This window comes from Pinus tabuliformis, chromosome 1_1, assembly GCF_031772625.1.
Source record: "Pinus tabuliformis cultivar Carrire ecotype Pingquan chromosome 1_1, CPIR1, whole genome shotgun sequence".
Classification (NCBI taxonomy): Eukaryota; Viridiplantae; Streptophyta; class Pinopsida; order Pinales; family Pinaceae; genus Pinus; species Pinus tabuliformis.
Genome location: NC_142297.1, coordinates 63,156,716 through 63,163,834, shown reverse-complemented (window position 1 = coordinate 63,163,834; position 7,119 = coordinate 63,156,716). Strand labels below are relative to the sequence as shown.

General features: G+C 39.2%; 1 pseudogene; it reads left to right on the top strand.

Annotated features, from left to right (window-relative positions):
* Nucleotides 1-580: 580 nt before the first annotated feature.
* LOC149211575 (putative DEAD-box ATP-dependent RNA helicase 29 pseudogene) lies at nucleotides 581-976 on the top strand (annotated as a pseudogene).
* Nucleotides 977-7,119: the final 6,143 nt, after the last annotated feature.

Sequence of the window (7,119 nt, the reverse complement as noted above, 5' to 3'; positions counted from 1 at the left end):
TTTATTGTTTAATATAGGTGGACTCTGCAAATTGTTACTTCTATTGCCGTATAAATAACAAATATTTTCACTGTCCTTAAATAAATATGTACATGTCATGTTCATTGCTCCTCAAACAAATAATAGCTTACAGCAACAAAATACAAAAATGAGATTGGGCTCTAATATCGTATTTTCAGGCATTATATAATCTTGTTGTGAGCAACAAGCCTTCTTTGTATTCGAGTCAGGCTCTGAGACAAGAATAGTTTTCCCTTCTCTGATGCCAGCTCCTGCAGCCTCCTCTGAGGCAAGGGCCTTCTTGCTGATTATCCTGGTTCTGCTGCCATGGGGTTAGACAATTCAGGAAACAGACTATGTTGAAAATTTGGAAGATAAAAAATATATATAGTGAACCCACAAGCCCACGTCAATTATACCACATCAAGAGCAACTTTTACCACCTTCAATGATGACCGATACCAATATATCTATTACTACAACCAGTTATGTTTTGTGCAGAGAAACCAAACATCCTAGATGCTACTTTCATCTATCACGATGGGCCTGCAACCAGCCAAAATATCCTTCATCTGCCCAGATGAAAAGCCTCCAAGTGAGCTCTGTCACACAGCTGAAATTCCAGGAGAAGCTCAAGAAGAAAGCCAAGTCGGGAGGCTTCGAGTCGCTGGGACTGAGTCCCCCGATTTTTCGAGGAGTGAAACGGAAGGGTTATCGAATTCCGACCCCCATTCAGCGCAAGACTATGCCCCTTATTATGGCCGGACTGGACGTCGTGGCCATGGCTCGGACGGGGTCTGGTAAGACGGCGGCCTTTCTCGTCCCCATGCTCGAGAAATTAAGGGAGCATTCTGCAAGCGGTGGCGTTAGGGCTCTGATTCTGTCGCCGACTAGGGAACTCGCACTTCAGACGTTTAAGTTTTCGAAAGAGTTGAGATTTCTAACCCTTATCACAGCGTTCCAAGCCGAGGTATGAGCAGCAGGGCTGCAATACAGAGATGGGTTCAGATTTTTTTTTATTTTTATTTTTTGACACTCACAGCAAGACATGGATTAGGATTCTTATGTTTGCCTCCAACGATTACAACTGACAATTCCTCCAACGCCTCTGGCAACGTCCAGAAGGTATTATGCAAGGAAGATATTATAGCAGAGCAGCGCAGCGTGAGAAAAGGTCGGTCAGAGAAGAGGGCGCAGAAAATTTTTATGGCAGAGAGCCCAGGGTGCAGAAAATTATGCACAGAAGACAAGCAGAGAGGCAGCGTTTACTACGATTCTCAGCAGAGTTCCAGGAATTGTATCCTCCGCGCAACCTTCAAATATACTCATGATTTTTATGCAGAGAAGGTGAAGCCCAAGGGCCATTCATTTTCAATTTCCCTTGTGTGGCTGTGGAGCTCTGACATGGTCTGTCATAACAGGTCTTTATTCACGACATCGAGTTGAACGCCAAATAACGCATCATACATTCAACGCACACTTCTCAATTGTTCAATGCAAAGCCAATATACCGGCCTAAATGCACAAGATATTAAATGTCCAGGAAGGTCAAACCGACGTTCAAAGGGAGAGAGCAAGGACGATCGAAAAATCAAATGTGAATGTTTGAGACAGAATCGAGATAGCATTCAGTGCACATTGCAAGGAATCAAAGACATGTTTTCTGTCAAGGCAGAGAGCAGTTACAAGGAGCGTTGGGAGGCAAAGGAATCAACAGAGGCGTTATAACACAGTAGCGCATCAGCGTTGAAACGCTTCTGACACAGATCAGAAATTTCAGAACTAATCATTTATGACATAATGCATGCCAGCCCAAATAAAGGAATACAACCCCTTCAAGTTTCAGTTTTTAATGCACAGGAAACATGCACTGTATACGGTTCCACTCTCAACACAATACGCCACTTAATGATTTTTATATACCATAAAAACTTCCAAACATATACAAGTTCAACGACTTCCAACTAATTTGCAGAGATGGACCATAAAAAACTCATTAAGACATAGAAGCGTTGGTTTATACAGGCCACAAAAACAAATGGCTTGCACAATATTGAGAAGGTTATGAACGTACCAGCTCTGATACCATGTTAAACACACATGGACAGCAAGGACAATATGAAAGATAAAACATGTGAGTACATTTTTTATTAACATGAGATATACATTTATAGTACAATACGTGACTCTTGGGTTTCAGATCCCAAGGTCTCTTGGACTGCTTTTGTCCATTCGACTTCCACACTAACCCATTTAGGATTAGGTGTCCAATAGATAACATTGTTCATTGAGTTGTTCATTCGATACTTGTTTAGATGAGTAGTTTAGTTGATGCAAATAGATGTTCATTGTGTATTCATATATTGTTTTTCAAGGTTGTGTGCGGTGATTGTGTTTGCCTTTCCTTTGTGCAAGAATTGATTTGGAGCTGGCTTTGAGGGAGTTCTTCTTGGCTACATTGCGATCTCAGAACAAATATAGAAGGAGACTTAAGGTAATCCTCTTTCCATACTTTGTTAATTTATATTTGTAGATGAACATGTGTATAACTTGGTAGCTTTTGCAGATAATCTTACAATCTGTCAAAGGTCCTGGGAAGGCCTTTGAGGGTAGTTTTCATTCTCCATACACCTTGCATTTTACCCCATAGCATAGGGATATCTGTATGACTTGATTTTTGGAGGAACACTTCCTGGAATCAAATGAATAGCATGATCATGATCATGAATAGGTGGGAGACCTTTGGGAGTCGCAAATACCTTGGAATGATTGTCCAAGACTTTTTGGAGAACTGGAGAAATCGATGGTTTTGACGTTGGAACCTCTAGCGAACATAATTGTGCAAATACACCTCGTTGTTCCTTCTTTAGAAGCTTTGTCATACCGTTCGAGCTGATTATCTTTCATGGTTTCCCTGCAATACCCCTTAATTCAACTTCCTTTCCTTCCGCAGAAAATTTCGTGAAAAGTTCTTGAAAATCAAAAGCTATTGTACCCAAGGATTATAGCCATTACACTCCTAGTACAACATCAGCACCACCCATTGGAATGGAAAGCATTGGGATATTCAATAGATATTCTCCCATGAATAACTTGATATTATGGCACTTTCTAGAGCAATTTATGGTTCCTCCACTTGCAACTATCACTTGACACTCTAGTGCTGGATATAGGAAGCAATTCAATTCCTTTGCTATCTTACAATGAATAAAATTATGGGTACTTCCCAAATCAATCAACACTATTACCTTTTTCTTCTTGATATGTCCTTCTATCTTGATAGTTTTAGGAGTGGTAATTCCAGCCCATGCATTAAAAGATATGGTCGGATTCATTTCTTATTTATCTAGGGTTTGTTCCTGGAGTATATCCTCTTCTTTTTACATTTCTTGTTCCTTTTCTTCCTCCTCTTCACAATCTATGTAGAATAATTTCTTCTCATCACACTTATGACCTTTAGTGTATTTGCTATCACAATTGTAACAAAGCCCTTTTACTCTTTTTTCTTCCAATTGTTGTGGTGTCAACCTTGTAGGTTTTGGAAGGCTAGGGGCAGCAACACTTCCATATTTATAGTTGTGAGTGTAGGCTTCCTAGTTGCCATAATTTTGCTTTCCATTTTTATTACTAACTTGATTGCCTTTTCCAATGAATCATGTTCCCAAAGGCGAACCTCATGTTGGATATTATCCTTTAAAGTCCCTATGAACACATCAATCCTATGCTCCTCTAGAATATCTTTTGCCCTTATGTTCAATTTTTGGAAGTCCTCAATGTGCTCCATCATGGAACCCTTTTGTTTGAGATTTATCAATTGGCTAAAAAAGGTGTTTCTTTTTGTATCCTCATGATGTGCTATCATTTCTTCCATAAAAATTGCCCAAGTGAAAATTTGTTTACGAGAGAAAAGCCATCGATACCATACAAACTGATTTGGTTCCAAATATAAAGTTGTAATACGTACCTTTTGTGTGTTTTTCACATTATGGAGATCAAAAAATTTCTCCATCTGTAGTATGCATGTTCCAGGATCCTTGCCATCAAACTTTCTCATATCGATTTTTGGAACATGGTGGGTCTTCAATCCAACATTAGAGTCTATGAAATCATGATTAACATTTATTTTGTTCTCATCATGAGTATTCTTTGCTACCCTTTCACCATTAGTGACTATTTCTTTTAGCAACTTATTCAAATTTATCTTCAATTCTTCCATCTTATCGTCCATGCCATTCATCTTGGCTTCCATCTTAGCGTCCATGCCATCCATATTAGCTTCCACACCATCCATATTAGTTTCCACACCATCCATCTTAGCTTCCAAGTCATTCATCTTCTCTTCTACGCCTTTCTTTAAACCATCCATCTTAGCTTCTATGTCCTTCTTTAAACCATCCATCTTATTTTATGTTACCTTTTGTGTGAGTGAAATTTGTTGCACTTGGTTTTGTAATATTGATATATCATGTTGCATTTCTTCCTCTTCTTTATGAGTCATGCTAGAGCTTTCAGGTTGCTTACTAGGTGTTTCCATTTTCTTTCTTCGGGGCATCAATTACTAATAATAATGCTTCACTATGCCCTTTGAATTCCTTCAAACTAATTTTTCAAACCAAGCTTATGCAAAAATTTAAAAAATACACACCTTTTTCTAGTTGTAGGAGCTCGATATTGAATTTGATTTACCTCTGTAATTTTGGATCTCCTAGTTCAGAAATCATGACCTGTAGTAGCCCTCTGCGTCCTATTTCCAATGCCACCAATCTGATCAAAATTGTATTCTCCAAGGAAGAGTTATGCCAAGTCTCCCATGGTGACCTGATTATAGACTAGTTCATTAGTACGACGTGCCATGTGTCACTGTTTCGACCTTAGCACCTGAAACTAATAAACAGAAAACTAGAGCTCGACCTCTTTCTAAAACTTCTTACGTGATTTTAATCTGATTCTCAAAACACAAGTTATGACGATTTTCCCCAGGTCACCTGTTTGAAATGTAATTCGGCAGTGCAAAAACTCCAACTTCCTCAAATCATATCTCTGCAACTATAGTGAGAAAAGCTATGAAATTTGGACCCGAAGTTCAGAACAATTTCGGGCGAAATGGGTTTTGTTTTTAGCTTATGAAACGTCGCAGAAAAAAAGTTATAGTGAAAATGGCATGATGACCAATTTGGAGCAGCGAAACCCTAGAATCCAGAGCTCTAATACCAATTTTTATGAAACCAGCTCACAAAAAGATAGAAAAGATAGATCAATGCCTTAGAAATAAGCCTCTTCGAGGGGGCAACCTCCTTTACATTACACAAATGAACAATTCTTAGATGATTCAAATGACAAAACCTCTTTTCTATATATAGGAGTCTACGGGTCACAATATAACCAAGCCGACCTAACAATAATAATATAAAGACACACAAATAACAATAGAGGGATTCTATGGGGCACAATAATAATAATATGGGGACAATAGGGGCACAATAATAACAATAAGGGATACAACGACAATAGTAATGGGGGGATCACTAATATTATAGGGACCTAACAGACCATGCACTAAGCCAACAATTGGCATATTTATGGCCCTATCATGTTATTAAAAATACCATATATATTCATACATGCCATTGACTCATGAGGATTTTCTGACGACTACACCGCAGAGGCTCCTGCATGGATCACTACTCAGAATTCCCCTTCTCTAATGTATTAATGACATGACATGACATATACTGACATATATTCAATGTCACCTCCATGCGGAGGAATTCAAACTTTGCAGTTGGGGGCAAATCTTTGAAATGAAAGTTCAAACTTACCAGTCCCACGTGTAAACTTTTGAATAAAAATAGTTGAGCGCCTGGTAATCGCTATTTCGATTGAAGCATCAACATGGAAGGGATCATCTTCTTGGTTCCAACGATTCAATTCAATTTGGATAGAGAGTTGCATCATTGGGTAAACTACAAAGATCATATATCTTGTTGAATGATGTCTTCCAATGGTCTGCCATTTCCACAGAGTCCATCAGCATGGAGATCATTCTTCTCTCTGTAATCTAAATTAGATGTCCTGTAAATAAAATAAAATAAGGACTTGATACGGAAATGTTTCTCTGGACTTCTGCTCCATCACGACACTGATTACCTCATTTACCATGAAGTCTAATAGAACCTGCATGGTACTCATCATGACCGATATTATTCCATCGTGTCAGGCGGAAAGAGTCGATAGTGCGGACACAACCAACCTCCCTAGGAGCTTAAGACTCTCTAGTGACAAACAAGACAAACAAGAACAATCCTTCTCTAAACATGCATTTACCATACAAGAAATCAAGTGTTTAGATCCTACCTGTAGTCCAACGCTGTTGTAGCAGTCCAGCCTCGCTGATCCGGATGAGCTCCTCCTTCACTTCGAAACCTGCATTCACTGACAATCAAACGATTAAATAGCACTTGATAATCTCATAAAATAAAACATATTTAACACATAGACCAAGGAGTACATGAAACAACTCATAAATAACAAGTTATTGAGAAGAATGGACTCATTTGCATTAATAGGAAACAAAAGGAACAATTACAACCTGAGCCTTGGTGTTGTACAAGTCCCTCCCAGGGTCCATCAAGAGTTCTCCTTTACTTTGACAAAGCTCACCCACCTCCAAATAGAACAAGTAAAGATGGCAATCTCTCCTCACAAGCTTCTAAATGGGAGTCCTTATTCCAGCAGCATCTACCCTTAGAAATGTTTAGCTTTCAACCTCCCCTCCTTCTGGCCCAATGCCTGTATTTATAGTGCTCAAGAGGAAGTTAATCAGGTCCACCATCAATGGGATAATCCCCTCTTTGGATGGGATAGCTCCCTTATTGATGGGATAAGTTCCTCTTTGGTAGGGGTACATGAACCATCTGGAGGCGCTTCATACACGTCAAACATACTTCTAGAAGCCTCTAGAAATGACCACAAGTAACTTTTTTAGAGTGAAACTTGCGCCTTTTGACCTTTACAGGGGTACGCACCTGCCCCTTTACATACAGAGCGTACAAGTACGCAGCTTTTGTGAACATTAGGTGCGTATATGCAGGTAAGGCCGAGAGAATCTGCGTACCTAGA